This window comes from Pseudophryne corroboree, chromosome 3, assembly GCF_028390025.1.
Source record: "Pseudophryne corroboree isolate aPseCor3 chromosome 3, aPseCor3.hap2, whole genome shotgun sequence".
NCBI classification, from domain to species: Eukaryota; Metazoa; Chordata; class Amphibia; order Anura; family Myobatrachidae; genus Pseudophryne; species Pseudophryne corroboree.
Window position 1 is genome coordinate 124,557,438 of NC_086446.1, and position 15,733 is coordinate 124,573,170.

Here is a 15,733-nt window from a genome sequence, read left to right on the forward strand (position 1 = left end):
GGCAGCTGCCGAGATCAAATTAACTAGGCCGTCACCAAACAGGCTTCACCATCATAGGGAAGAGACTCCATTTCTTCTTGGAGTCAGCCGCAGCATTCCATTGGTGAATCCACAATGCCCTCCTAGCCGAGACCACCATGGAATTGGCCCGTGAACCCAAGAGTCCAATCTTCCTTGCAGTCTCACCCCCTTGATATGACCCAACATAAGGAGTATCTCTCTCCAGGGTAACCATATCGGATGACAAGGTATCCGACCATTTTCTTTTGAATATTACTACTCACCCATGTGTTGTACTGGTAGGTCTAAGTAACGTATCCGTGGTTACATAACTAGAATATAACGTAGCTTCCTGCATATGATCTGCTGGATTTGTGACAGGGCCCCATGCAGAACAGGGGGTGACTGTCACTTTATTCTGTCCGCGGCGGGAAAGGAATAAACAACTGGAATCCTCTTGGGAATTTGAAACCATCTTGTCCGGGCTGACCCAGACTTTCTCAAACAGAGCATTTATATATATATATATATATATATATATATATATATATATATATACATACATACATACATACATACATATATATATATACATACACACACACACACACACACACACAAATTATTTCCAGGATACAGATTGTCTCCTTTTTCTTTTTACACACTTTTTTACCACAAATTTCTTTTGGTGAAATCTTTAATATGGCAACGGGAACTGAGCAACCCAGCACAAGTGGCTACAGAAATGTGCCTTTACCTCCTGGTGAAATGCTCTCCCTCTCAGAAAGTGATGCTGAGGGCATTCTGTTCCCGGAAATCACGGAAGCTCCTGATATCACCATGCCTAACGGACAGATTTTTTTCAAGTTATTAAAATTAAAGAAGAAAGACATAGATTATTTTCTTCATGGCTCCACATTGAGCGACTATTTCCGCAAGAAATTGATTCCAAGGGGTTTTAGGATCAAGAACACCCCCACCATCAGTAAATTCAACCCTGAGTTTTGCCGACGGTGGGTGGCTGTTCTGAACAAGTGCAGTTTTGATCTCCTCTTGTTAGTTATAGAAGAGTCTCACCGTGAATTAACTCGCATCAAAGCCAACATCTTTGAAGTTGAAAAAAATATTGATGACACGTTCAGTAAGGATCCGGAAACAAACTGGATGAGTAAAACTACAAGAGCAGATTGAATTTGAGAAGGTCTTGCCGGTATTTGTCAAACGGGAAAAATTGTCTACTGTTCAGAGGGACTACCAACAGTGCACTGTTTATCCCTGGGTCAATAACCAAGGGGTTTCTTCTAAACCTAATAGATCTTCCAGATGGCGTCAACAACGTGATCGTACCAACAATGATTCATCTGGCACTCAATCTTCCCAGAGCGATCGGGACAGTGATTCAACAAAAACCTCTGGTAAACCCCCTTTAGGGGTTCGTACCCGCGCTCAGCGTGGGGTCCCCCCAAAAAAAGCAGGCGAGGGGGCCAGTGGCAAAGGATCTTCAAACAAGAAGCGTGCAGCAAAAAAAAGAACATAGTGTTCAATCTGTCCAGTAGGACCTTAACAGATGAAGAAATTAGTGTTCTCAATAAAGGACTCTCGTTCATCCCAACATCTGAATTTGACAAATTTAATTGGACAGTGGACCTCCATAAATTCACTCGACAGATACAATTGAAAGAATTCTTTGATAAGCAACCAGTCCAACTTCCATCCTCACAGATACAAAGATTTAGACCCAAATCATCTTTCGATCCTTCTTCATCTAGTAACTCTCTAAAAGTGTTCACAAGAACTCTTAATCAATGTCATGGAGCATGCAAGTAATTCCCCTCCACCTAGAAACAACCTCACGAAGGCTGAACGTGTAGCTTTAAAAAACCTACAAGGCTATAAGGACATAGTCATTCGCTCCGCCGACAAGGGTGGGGGTGTCGTGGTCCTGGACTTGGGATATTACCGGCAAGACATACTTCTACAATTGAATGATACTGAGGTCTATAGGCGACTAAGGTCGGATCCAACTATAACATTCAAGAAAGAACTGGACACGGTTTTGCAGGAAGCAACTCAGAGTGGCTTTATTACAGACAAGGTCTGTCAAGCACTATCCATAGACCATCCCAAAACCCCAGTCTTATATTCCATTCCAAAGTTGCATAAGAATTCTACACATCCGCCCGGACATCCCATCATAAGTGCCCGGGATTCCATTTATTATATCATCTCACAGTATCTGGATAGTTTCTTGCAAGAACTTATTCAGGATCAGCCGACCTATCTTAAGGACTCTTCAACCTTTCTCAGGAAATTGGTCAATTTACCGGCTTTACCGAAGGGATGTTTTTTATGCACACTGGACGTGGTATCATTATACACAAACATCCCCCACAGTCGAGGCGTACAAGCAGTCCGTAGATTCCTTACGGGGAACTTGGCCTACAGAGGTCCTGACATCAATTTCTTTTGTGAGTTGCTAACTCTGGTCTCTCACAAGAAATTACTTTCTATTCGACCGACAATGGTACATTCAACAACGGGGCTGTGCTATGGGATCCTGCGTCGGGCCATCCCTGGCTAACATCTTTATGTTCAAGCTTGATAAAAATCTTTTTCTCTTAAATCCCAGTATGCAATCTAAAATTCTGTACCTAACCCGGTATATAGATGACTTGTTCATCATCTGGTCAGGCACCAGTCTGGAATTCAGTTTGGCGATGGAGCAAATTAACATGATGGATGCTGACATACAATTTACCTACCAGATCAGTGACACAGTGGTCCATTATTTGGATGTAGAAGTGTCTCTACAGGATGGGCATGTGACCACAGACCTCTACAAGAAACCCACGGACCACAATACTATTCTGAGGGCAGATAGTCAGCACCCTGGTTTTGTTGCAGGCAGCCTACCGAAATCACAGTTTCTACGAGCTGTTCGTACTTGTGACACTCTGGCGAAGGCTGAAAAGCGTATTGACATGATGATACAGGACTTTGTGGTTCGGTGGTATGATATCACCCAGTTACAGACAACTAAGAAGCAGGTTTTGGACTTGCCTAGACAAGAGGTCCTGTCCATCAAGTCACCAAGCCATAATAAGGATAACAGGATCCCGTTTGTACAAGAATACCATCCATTCAATCAGAAAAATATGCAGATGGGTAAAAGCTTATGGCCCATACTTACCGCTGACCCTGACCTCAAATCCATCAAACAATGTAAGCTCATGCCTAGTTACAAACGAAAACGAAATCTTCGGGACATGCTGGTTAAAAATGACATTTCTCATATGGACAGTATAACTCCCAAGACTTTTCTGGCTCGGTAGCCGGGGTGTTATAAGTGCCTGGGCTGCACCACTTGTAGGTCCATGGAATGTGGCCCAACTTTCAATCACCCACACTCTGGCATGAAAATCCGGATCAAGCATATCCTGTCTTGTCAAAGCACATATGTAATCTATTATATTAGATGTCCATGTGGATTGCTTTATATTGGCAAGACCATCCGCCAATTTAGGGAAAGAATGGCACTACATCGCCAAGCCATCCGCTCCGCCTTAGAGGGTACCCCCCAGGAACAGCCAGTAGCTCGTCACTTACGTGAAGCCAAACATTCTCTGGCTAGTTTGTGACACAAAGTCATCGATCATGTCCCTTGTGACATCCGGGGGGGGGGGAGACCGAGGAGCACTTTTACTTCGCAAGGAGGCTCGCTGGATCTTTGAATTGCGGACTTTGGCCCCAAATGGGCTTAATGAATCTAACAATTTAGGATGCTTCCTGTGACTTTTCTTTTTTTTTTTTTTGCCTTATATGCATTTCTTGCCATTTTATTGCATGTGATCTGCATTACCTGTTATGAGTAGTGAGGTGATTTTTTCTCCTTAATTTTAAGGATAGTTGTTCCAGTGATTCTGTGATTCGCTGATATTAGGTTTACTTACTGGCAACTTATGCATCCATTATTTTCTGCTTGTGTGTATCTGGGGACCTGTTGGCCTCTTGACACACACAATCTTATAATAACCTAGAGGGCATCTATTTATATTCATAGATTATACTTTTTACATGCTCAGTTTTCACCATATTGCAGATGTTTTTCTTTGGTTTTTGGTATATATATACACACAGTGTTAGACATGTGTTTGATTATTGTCTTTTGACCCTCAGCACTGGTGCGGCTAAACCCGGCGGGTTGCTATGACTACGACGCCGGAGGGCGCACGTCGCTTGACCGTGACGTCATCAGTCCCCGTCCGGGACCCGCTCGTGCTGCGTGGACAAGTCTGTATGTGGTGTTGGTATATAAGGTAAGCATGTTTGTTTGTACTTTTGATATTGTCCTGACGAAATTTAAGATATTAAATGAAACGTTGACACAACTATGCTGCGCTGTCAGCTTTGTTTCAAGTTGCCATAGGCATGTTTCACTAAGTCCTAGAGTGCCGTATCTTTTTCTTGGACTATATATATATATATATATATATATATATATATCAGAGGCGTCACTAGGGTTGGTGTCACCCGGTGTGGTAACTCATGGTGTCACCCCCCTATGGACCATACGGCGCGTGCTCGCAAAGTAAGATGCAATCGCATCCAGCTTATGCGAACACCTCTGCCTGATTTGACAGGCAGAGGAGTTCACGGGGTGGCGATGCGGCATTGTGGGGTTATCAACTCGGCATTGTGGGGGAATGCAGTCATAAATGGAGATGAGTTCGGGGCGGCCATGTCACATCACATGCGGACGCTGCGATTGGAAACATGGCGGCGTGCTACCCTAAATCATCGATGCGATCACAATTGTATTGCGATTGCATCACTGGCCGCCAATAGCACACAGAATGAGCCAAAATTCACATTATGCCACACGGAATGAGCCAAAATTCACATTATGCCACACAGTATGGATCAAAATTCACACGAAATGAGCCAAATTAACATTGTACCACACGGAATGAGCCAAAATTCACATTATGCCACACAGTATGAGGCCGCAATTCAGGGACAGGGAGAGTGACAGCAGGGACATAGGGACAGGGAGAGTGACAGCAGGGACATAGAGACAGGGAGAGTGACAGCAGGGACATAGGGACAGGGAGAGCGACAGCAGGGACAGGGAGAGCGACAGCAGGGACAGGGAGAGCGACAGCAGGGACAGGGAGAGCGACAGCAGGGACATAGGGACAGGGAGAGTGACAGCAGGGACATAGAGACAGGGAGAGTGACAGCAGGGACATAGGGACAGGGAGAGCGACAGCAGGGACAGGGAGAGCGACAGCAGGGACAGGGAGAGCGACAGCAGGGACAGGGAGAGCGACAGCAGGGACATAGGGACAGGGAGAGTGACAGAGAGAGGGCCAGCAACGAAATACAGAAGGGAGAGAGAAAGGCAGCAGTGTATGATTACCTTATCAGCAGCGGCGGTGTGGAGGAGGCAGGTGATTGGCGGCGTAGCATTTGTTACTTTTAACAAATTACAAAATACACTGGTACTTTATGGCCTTTTTTTACTCACAGAGGGACGGGGTAAAAACGGGAGGACTAGCATGGCATCCAGGGCAGCGGAAGGCTAAAGTAAAAAATGGGAGCATCCCACTAAATTGCAGGAGGGTATGCAAATCTGGTATAAACATTTAAAAAAAAAAAAGTCACATATGGAAAAAAAGATAGAGTAAAATACACATACCTATTAAAACTAAACACTAGATAAAACTAACAAAATAGTTCAGGCAAAATCCCGGCTCTAAACCCCCCCCCCCCCACCCCCTCCTGCTTATAATCGATTCACTCACCATGAGACTATGCACTCTTTCTCTTCAGCCTACTCCTCCTAGCTCCCAGCAGTCCAAACTCAATCTTTCCGCGCCAGGTCACCTCACTCCCCCTCCCAACAGCAAGCAGCTCCCAATGTGCTGGGGGACAGGGGGAGGGATCTGTTGCTGCTGTCGCTGCAGCGCCCGCAGTGCACGAAGTCTCCTCTGCTCAGTGCAGCAACGGTGCCCGCGGTGCAAGGCCGGCAATCAAGCTCCGCCCCTCATCGCGTCCGAAGTCGGCGGGGGTGAGGGGGCTTGGTGCCGGGAGGGAGGGTGATGCTGCCGCTGCGGATGGGGGTGCAGCCCTTTTAGGTGTCACCCTATTGAAGGGTGACACCTGGGTGCAGGCCGCACCCCCCTCATGACGCCACTGATATATATATATATATATATATACACACACACACACACACACACACACATAGACCCTTTTGCAGGAACAGCAGGGTCCTCAGTGACGTTAATACGTCCTTAATATTTACAATCGTGAACTGAATGCTCTTTGCCAATACTGGATCTAATCAGGAAACATTATGGTCGACATAGGAATCAGTATCCGTGTCGGTATCAGTGTGTAGTAACCGGGCAAATAAAATTTTTGCGACCCCGAGGGGCCTGGGGGAAAGGAAGAATAGTCATGAACATCACATCCTCCATAGATTTTCTCTACGTCTGTGTCTGGGACACAGAGTTATCCAACCTTACTTTGATATGAATCACAATATTATTCAAACTTTCACCCAGTCAGTTATTGGTGGTGCCGACAGGGTCACCCCTTCACATGTCTGCATCTCTAATATAGTTTCCTCTTGGGAAAAATACTCAGCAACCTATATGTTGACACACATGTACCAATTACCCACAGACACACCGGCCTATGGGGGACAGACCCACAGTAAATCTGTCATAGGAACACAGAGGATTTGGCAGCTCACAACCCAGCACCCCAAAAATACACAGTCACGGAATATAAATAATAAGCACCCATATCGATGCGCTCCCCCCCCCCCCCCCCCCCCGTTTTGCACCCTGATCTTGTCAGCAATGAAGAAAGGACCAGCGTCTCTCTGAGGAGAGAATATGGCGCCAAGCCGTGTGCTGGTGAGGTGAGGAAGAAGCCCCGCCGCCGTAATGGCGCGCTATAGTCCCGCCGGGAAATAAATAATTAATTATGCTGGCGGGGTAAGGACAGTGCCCAGGCACTAATGTCCGCTTTTGCCAGCCTTTTGTGAGGCTAGTATGCTGCCCAAGGTGCCCCCCCACGCCCTGCAGTGCCTGTGTTTGTGTGGGAGCATGGCGCACAGCGTTCTGCTCGCTGCGCGGTACCTCAGAAAGCTGGAGAAGAAGTCTTCTGTTCTTCTGCTACTCACCTGTCTTTTGACTTCTGGCTCTGTAAGGGGGTGATGGCAGGCTGCGGGAGTGAGCATCTAGGCGTACCCAGCGTTCAGCAACCTCAGGAGCTAATGGTGTCCTGTCAGCTAGAAGCAGAGCCATTGAACTCACTAGAAGTTGGTCATACTTCTCTCCCCTAAGTCCCACGAAGCAGAGAGACTGTTGCCAGCAGCCTCACTGAAAATAAAAAACCTAACATAAGTCTTTTTCAGAGAAACTCAGTAGAGCTCCCCTGTAGTGCATCCAGTCTCACTGGGCACAATTCTAAAACTGAGGTCTGGAGGAGGGGCATAGAGGGAGGAGCCAGGTCACACCCTTTGAAAGTCTTAAAGTGCCCATGTCTCCTGCAGATCCTGTCTATACACCATGGTTCTTAATGTGACCCCAGCATCCTCTAGGACAGGGCTGGCCAAACCAGTCCTCGAGATCTACCAACAGTTCACATTTTCCACACCACCTAGCTGGTGCACAGGTGTAGTCATTACTAATTAAGATGTGCTGCATTCATTCCTAACTGACAATTCTACAGATGTCCAAGAGGCCTGGAAAACATGAACTGTTGGTAGATCTCGAGCAGGGCCGGTTCCGGGGTTTCTGGCGCACGGGCAGCATTAAAGGGGCGTGGTCATTTACGTCCCCTGTACAGACTGAAATGATGTGCGGTGCGCGATGACGTCATCGCGCACCGCACATTAAAGGACCTTTCCACGAAGGGAAACTAGACGGGTACGCATCTAGTTTCCCTTCCCAGCGGCAGCAGGTGGGCAGCGGGGGGCACACAGCAGCAGCGGACCTTGCCCTGGTGCTGCGCCCCGGGCAAAAGTCCTGCTTGCCCGTGGCAAGATCCGCTACTGATCTCGAGGACCGGTTTGGCCAGCCCTGCTCAAGGACATATGAGAAAACAGCGTATACCCTAGAGGGGTTGGGACTCGGGAGAGGCAGACAAGAGATTTGTGTTTGGCCAACTTTTTAATTTATTTTGTTTTGCTTCCACATTTAATTAATACAAAGTCTACGTGATCATGTTAGCAACAAGTAAATATATTTAGCGCATATCTAGAAATAAATATTTAAGAAACTGAGTTTAATTTCTACCAGCTGGGGAATTTTTCACATGTTCTAAAGCACAGGTTCTCAAACTCGGTCCTCAGGACCCCACACAGTGCATGTTTTGCAGGTCTCCTCACAGATCACAAGTGAAATAATTAGCTCCACTTGTGGATATTTTTAAAATATGTCAGTGAGTAATTAATACACCTGTGCACTTGCTGGGTTACCTGCAAAACATGCACTGTGTGGGGTCCTGAGGACCGAGTTTGAGAACCACTGTTCTAAAGAGAACAAGGTGAATGTGTTGCCCATAGCAACCAATAAGATTCTAATACAATGTTACAGAATCTATTAGATAAATGATTGGTAGAATCTGAGTGGTTGCTATTTGGCAACACTTCCACTTATCTTTTGGTTTCATAAATCTCTTCCCTAAGAGGTATCTGTTCAACAGAGAAAAACAAAATGTTAAAAATAAATGAAAAGTTCCACGCTGAATAAGTGGTGCAGGCATACACACACATTATTTATATATATATATATATATATATATATATATATATATATATATAGATAGATATATAGATAGATAAGTAATGATATTCTCATACAGTATCTTACCTCCATTGAATTTACGGATAGAACAAGGGGTATCGCACACTCCTGAGCAGCTACACTTGCTGTGCTATGCAACAGATTACTTGCCAATAACTACTAGCGCCTCTTCCGCCACCACCAATATGGCCGCCGCACTACGCTGGTCTCTCAGGGATGCGCAGAGTGCCACTTCCAATATGTCCACGGTCGCCTTCTGACACAGACAAGTCCTAAACCAACATTAGAGAGCCGGGGACATTCAGTAGCGTCAGATAGCGTCACCCAGAGTTGAAACCTTTACCAAGATGGCCGCCTTACACCCGCCCTATTGGACATCCATCCGCCCGTTTACTTTGGCGTCACTTCCGCTTCCGGGGCGGCGGAGGTACGTTTTACAGAGTCTACAGGTAAATATTGTAGAATGAAAGCTTATCAATGAAGTATAGGAATAGAGAGAGGCCAGACAATGTGTTATTGGTATGCACCGTGTATGTGAGGGGGGGGCTGGTTACGCACAGCTACATTACCTGCCACTTGTGCTCATACAGACATTGGGCACAGGCAGACTGGCAAGTATACTGTATGTGTATGCAGGTAAGGGGCACAGTCTGATGCATAATGACAGGGGAGGTGCTAGTCTGATGCACAGTGACTATGAAGGGACCAAGCTGATGTACAGTGACAGACAGGTAAGGGACCAGTCTGACATACGGTGACAGGGAAGCAGCCAGTCTGATGCATAATAAGGAAGGGGCCAGTCCGATGTGCAGTGCCTGGGAAGGGGATAGTCTGATCTGCAGTGAGGGGTAAGGTGACTGTGAAGGGTCCAGTCTGACATACAGTGACAGATAAGGGGCCAGTCTGAAGTGCAGTGCCTGGGAAGGGGATAGTCTGATGTGCAGTGAGGGGTAAGGGTACAGTGACTGTGAAGGGACCAATCTGATGTACAGTGATGGGTAAGGGGCCAGTCTGATGTACAGTGACGGGTAAGGGGATAGTCTGAAGTGCAGTGCCTGGGAAAGGGATAGTCTGATGCTCAGTGAGGGCTAAGGTTACAGTGACTGAAGGGTCCAGTCTGATGTACAGTGATGGGTAAGGGGCCAGTCTGATGTACAGTGACAGATAAGGGGCCAGTCTGAAGTGCAGTGCCTGGAAGGGGATAGTCAGATGTGCAGTGAGGGGTAAGGGTACAGTGACTGTGAATGGACCAATCTGATGTACAGTGATGGGTAAGGGGCCAGTCTGATGTACAGTGACTGGTAAGGGGATAGTCTGAAGTGCAGTGCCTGGGAAGGGGATAGTCTGATGTGCAGTGAGGCTTAAGGTTACAGTGACTGAAGGGTCCAGTCTGATGTACAGTGATGGGTAAGGGGCCAGTCTGATGTACAGTGACATATAAGGGGCCAGTCTGAAGTGCAGTGCCTGGGAAGGATATAGTCAGATGTGCAGTGAGGGGTAAGGTTACAGTGACTGTGAACGGACCAATCTGATGTACAGTGATGGGTAGGGGGCCAGTCTGATGTACAGTGACAGATAAGGGGCCAGTCTGAAGTGCAGTGCCTGGGAAGGGGATAGTCAGATGTGCAGTGAGGGGTAAGGGTACAGTGACTGTGAAGGGACCAATCTGATGTACAGTGATGGGTAAGGGGCCAGTCTGATGTACAGTGACGGGTAAGGGGACAGTCTGAAGTGCAGTGCCTGGGAAGGGGATAGTGTGATGTGCAGTGAGGGGTAAGGTTACAGTGGCTGAAGGGTCCAGTCTGATGTACAGTGATGGGTAAGGGGCCAGTCTGATGTTCAGGGACGGGGAAGAGACAGTCTGATGTACCCTGAAGGGGTAAGGTTACAGTGACTGTGAACGGACCAATCTGATGTACAGTGATGGGTAGGGGGCCAGTCTGATGTACAGTGACAGATAAGGGGCCAGTCTGAAGTGCAGTGCCTGGGAAGGGGATAGTCAGATGTGCAGTGAGGGGTAAGGGTACAGTGACTGTGAAGGGACCAATCTGATGTACAGTGATGGGTAAGGGGCCAGTCTGATGTACAGTGACGGGTAAGGGGACAGTCTGAAGTGCAGTGCCTGGGAAGGGGATAGTGTGATGTGCAGTGAGGGGTAAGGTTACAGTGGCTGAAGGGTCCAGTCTGATGTACAGTGATGGGTAAGGGGCCAGTCTGATGTTCAGGGACGGGGAAGAGACAGTCTGATGTACCCTGAAGGGGTAAGGGTACAGTGACTGTGAAGGGACCAGTCTAAGATACAGTGATGAGTAAGGGGTCAGTCTGATGTGCAGTGTTGGGAAAGTGGCCAGTCTGATGTACCGTGATGGGTAAGGGGCCAGTCTAATGTACAGTGACGGGGGAAGGGGCCAGTCTGATGTGCAGTGACGGGGAAAGGGCCAGTCTGATGTGCAGTGACGGGGAAGGGGCCAGTCTGATGTGCAGTCATGGGGAAGGGGCCAGTCTGATGTGCAGTCACGGGGAAGGGGCCAGTCTGATGGGCAGGACAGGGAAGGGTCCAGTCTGATGTACAGTGACGGGGAAGAGACAGTCTGATGTACACTGAGGGGTAAGGTTACAGTGACTGTGAAGGGGCAGTCTGATGTACAGTGATGGGTAAGGGGCCAGTCTAAAATACAGTGACGGGGTAGTGGCAAGTCTGATTAGCAGTGACAGGTAAGGGGCCAGTCTGATGTGCTGTGATGGGGAATGGGCCAGTCTGATGTGCAGTGGCGGGAAAGGGGCCAGTCTGATGTGCAGTGACGGGGGAAGGAGCCTTTCTGATGTGCAGTGACGGGGGAAGGGGCCTGTCTGATGTGCAGTGACGGGGGAAGGGGCCAGTCTGATGTGCAGTGACGGGGAAGGGGCCAGTCTGATGTGCAGTGATGGGAAGGGGCCAGTCTGATGTACAGTGATGGGAATGAGACAGTCTGATGTACACTGAGGGGTAAGGGTACAGTGACTGTGAAGGGGCCAGTCTGATGTGTTGTGATGGGTAAGGGGCCAGTCTAAAATACAGTGATGGGGAAGGGGCCAGTCTTAAATACAGTGATGGGGAAGGGGCCAGTCTGATGTACATTGATGGGTAAGGGACCAGTCTGATGTACATTGATGGGTAAGGGGCCAGTCTGATGTACAGTGAGGGGTAAGGGGCCAGTCTGATGTACAGTGATGGGTAAGGGGCCAGTCTGATGGACACTGACGGGGAAGAGACAGTCTGTTGTACAGTGAGGGGTAAGGGTACAGTCTGATGTACAGTGACGGGGAAGAGACAGTCTGTTGTACAGTGAGGGGTAAGGGTACAGTCTGATGTACAGTGACGGGGAAGAGACAGTCTGTTGTACAGTGAGGGGTAAGGGTACAGTCTGATGTACAGTGACGGGGAAGAGACAGTCTGTTGTACAGTGAGGGGTAAGGGTACAGTCTGATGTACAGTGACGAGGAAGAGACAGTCTGTTGTACAGTGAGGGGTAAGGGTACAGTCTGATGTACAGTGACGGGGAAGAGACAGTCTGTTGTACAGTGAGGGGTAAGGGTACAGTCTGATGTACAGTGACGAGGAAGAGACAGTCTGTTGTACAGTGAGCGGTAAGGGTACAGTCTGATGTACAGTGACTGTGAAGGGACCAGTCTTATGTACAGTGATGGGTAAGGGGCCAGTCTGATGTGCAGGGAAGGAGATAGTCTGATGTGTAGTGACGGGGAAGGGGACAGTCTGATGTATAGTGAGGAGTTAGGGGCCAGTCTGATGAGCACTGACTGGGAAGGGGCCAGTCTGATGAGCAGGGAAGGGGCCAGTCTGATGTACAGTGACTGGGAAGGGGCCAGTCTGATGTACAGTGACTGGGAAGGGGCCAGTCTGATGTACAGTGACTGGGAAGGGGACAGTCTAATGAGCAGTGACTGGGAAGGGGACAGTCTAATGAGCAGTGACAGGTAAGAGACAGTCTGATGTACAGTGAGGAGGGGTAAGGGTACTGTGACTGTTAAGGGACCAGTCTGATGTGCAATGAAGGGGAAGGGGACCATCTGATGTGCAGAGACGGGGAAGAGACAGTCTGATGTACAGTGACAGGTAAGGTTACAGTGACTGTGAATGGACCAGTCTGATGTACAGTGATGGGTAAGGGATCAGTCTAAAGAACAGTGATGGGGAAGTAGCCAGTTCGATGTACAGTGACGGGTAAGGGTACAATCTAATGTAGAGGTAATGTGAAGGGACCAGTCTGAGATTCAGTGATGGGTAAGGGACAGTCTGATTAGCACTGATGGGGAAGGGGCCATTCTGATGTAGTGACAGGTAAGGGTACCTGCCTGATGTACAGTAATGGGTAAGGGGCCAGTGTGATGTGCATTGATGGGTAAGGGACCAGTCTAATGCATAGTGGCAGGTAAGAGCCCAGTGTGATGTGCATTGATGGGTAAGGGACCAGTCTAATGCATAGTGGCAGGTAAGAGCCCAGTGTGATGACTGAGGAATGGTCATATGTTTATAGTTGTTAGATTGGCCAAGTCTTTTTCTAGTTTGCATTGAACTACATTTCTCTGCATGCCAGCAGCTATTGGCAGAGGCTTGGACAATCTCTGACTCTCAAGCTGCTGATGAATTAGGAGTCTCTGCATGTCCTGCCTTTAGGGTACAGTACTTGTTATGGCTATAGTATAGTGGCCCCTCTCTATGTCATAGCGCATTAGAAGATGTATCTCAACAAAATATAAGAGTCTGATCCCTGTTCCTGTTGAGATGCAAACAAAAGCCGTAGCTAATATTCAGTGTCCTGTTAAGACAGGTATTATGAATCAAGGCAGATCTGGCTTTACTTCAGAGTTTGTTTTAGTGGCACAGGCTAACCTATCTCTGTCCCCTGCGAATACAGCTCGTTTGCACAATGGTATAACACGCCGGGCTGTTACACATTGAAAAACTGCTTACTGTAGTTGTTTTGTAGTGCTGTTCCGAAAACAGTACCAGGGTGGCATGTTATTGTGACAGATTGCCAACTGTAATCGCCAGTAACAGAATATGCACCACAGGACATAGCAGCAACCATATTCAGATGGAAAAGCAGGCTGTCCCATGGGCCTCTACAGGAAAACCTTTCATTTTCACTTTCAAAATGGTATTAAAGGCCTAATTCAATTCTGATCGCAGCAGCCAACTTGTTAACTAATGGGCAAAACCATGTGCACTGCAGGGGGGGGGGGGGGGGGAGACAGATGTAACATGTGCAGAGACAGTTAGATTTGGGTGGGTTATTTTGTTTCTGTGCAGGGTATATACTGGCTGCTTTATTTTTACACTGCAATTTAGATTTCAGTTTGAACACACCCGACCCAAATCTAACTCTCTCTGCACATGTTACATCTGCCCCCCCTGCAGTGCACATGGTTTTGCCCATTAGCTAACAAATTTGCTGCTGCGATTAAATCGGAATTAGGCCCTAAAGGGGGGTACTCACGGAGCGATAATCTAAGCAATCTGACTAGATTGCTTAGGTTTTAAGCATGATCGCTCCATGTGTACCCCCCACAGCGATAGCGATGCAATGCACAGCCCCGCGCATCGCTATCGCTGGTGCTAGATTGACCTCCCCCGTCTCCCCCCTGCACGCTTAGCACACATCGCGCTGTGCTGAGCGGGTGGAGAGATGTGTGCTGAGCGGTTCGCTCAGCACACATCTCTCCACACATCGGCCCATGAATACGGCCCTTAAGTCGCCTGCGGTTTGGCAGGTACTTTAGGAGTGCTAAGCTGCCCTCCAGTCAACCTTCAACCCCAATCTCTCCTGCAGTTCCATGAATGCAGCAGGAGGAGGTTCTGCTCAAAGCGGAGTGACTGTGTGCACAGTGTGAGTGTGCATATGAAGCGATGCTGACATTGCGGCATTTATACTTTCTGCCCGTTATGCTAATAATAAAGAAAATGGCAGCAAATAGTTCCACTGCTAAATTTATGGGATTATGAAAGGTATCCAAAAGTAAATAAAGTAGCAACTAAAGGAATGATGTACTGGGTGGTGTTTTTGTTTACTTACCTCTACTTGTGTTCTTACAAATGGGCACCAATGTATCTAATTAATTGCGGACTCATTGAATTTACTGATGATGTGCAACAAAGACTGGCACACAACAAGAGTGATATGATATGTATATAGGGTGAATTAGCCAGTGAATGAATATATTCAGGTTTAATGCATACAATCATAGATTAGACCTGCTGACAACGGGCTTGATTCAGAGATTTTCGTCAATTCAATAGTTATGTTAATCTTGGATGTGTTGCGATCTACACATGCACAGGAGCCGCACTGCGTATGTGCAGATCTGGTTGCAGTGCCCCAAAAGCTGCAGCGTGAGTGACATGCTGCTGGCAATTAAGGGCAGGGATGGCGAGCGCTCCAGAAAGTGGGGGCGTGATGGCACTGTTCCCTAGGCGTGACTGTAGAGGACGCAGCTTCACTGGCCCCTGCAGTTATTTTGCCGGACATCCCGAGTAACCTCAGAGTTACAAAAATCACAATTCAGGCGCTGTATGTTTTTAAATTGTATCAATTCAATTAGTTTTTATACTATGAGCTGCAAAAAACCAGCCCAGCTGTGTCTGTGTGCACACAGCTATTTTATTTAGTGATGATGAAGAGCCACAGATCTCCACCTCAGAAATTAAAGCAAACCAAAGAACCAAAAAATGACTGTTTTGCGCTAAAATACTGAATGGTGCATATATGAATGAAAACTCCTGTATAATATATAACCAACTGATTTATTTATTCAATAAAAAAAATATATATAAAAAGTTTGTGTAACATTCTGCTTTTACTATATAGAATTCATGTGTACAAGTCATCAAATACTTTTCCTAATTGCTATAA

General features: G+C 47.3%; 2 protein-coding genes across 4 annotated transcripts in view; one reads left to right on the forward strand and one right to left on the reverse strand.

Annotated features, from left to right (window-relative positions):
- The window catches only part of PGAP4 (post-GPI attachment to proteins GalNAc transferase 4), a 32,572-nt gene extending 23,393 nt beyond the window's left edge, over positions 1-9,179 (reverse strand). Inside the window, exon 1 of the mRNA XM_063958451.1 lies at positions 8,889-9,179. The gene's annotated coding sequence lies outside the window, so the exon portion shown is untranslated. The remainder of the gene's footprint in view (positions 1-8,888) is intronic.
- The window catches only part of RNF20 (ring finger protein 20), a 108,484-nt gene continuing 101,923 nt past the window's right edge, over positions 9,173-15,733 (forward strand). The window contains exon 1 of one of the 3 annotated variants that reach the window (XM_063958448.1): positions 9,173-9,271. The gene's annotated coding sequence lies outside the window, so the exon portion shown is untranslated. Of the gene's footprint in view, positions 9,272-9,318; positions 9,342-9,433; positions 9,554-15,733 lie in introns of those variants that run through there. The other 2 variants (XM_063958450.1, XM_063958449.1) reach the window with 2 other exon arrangements.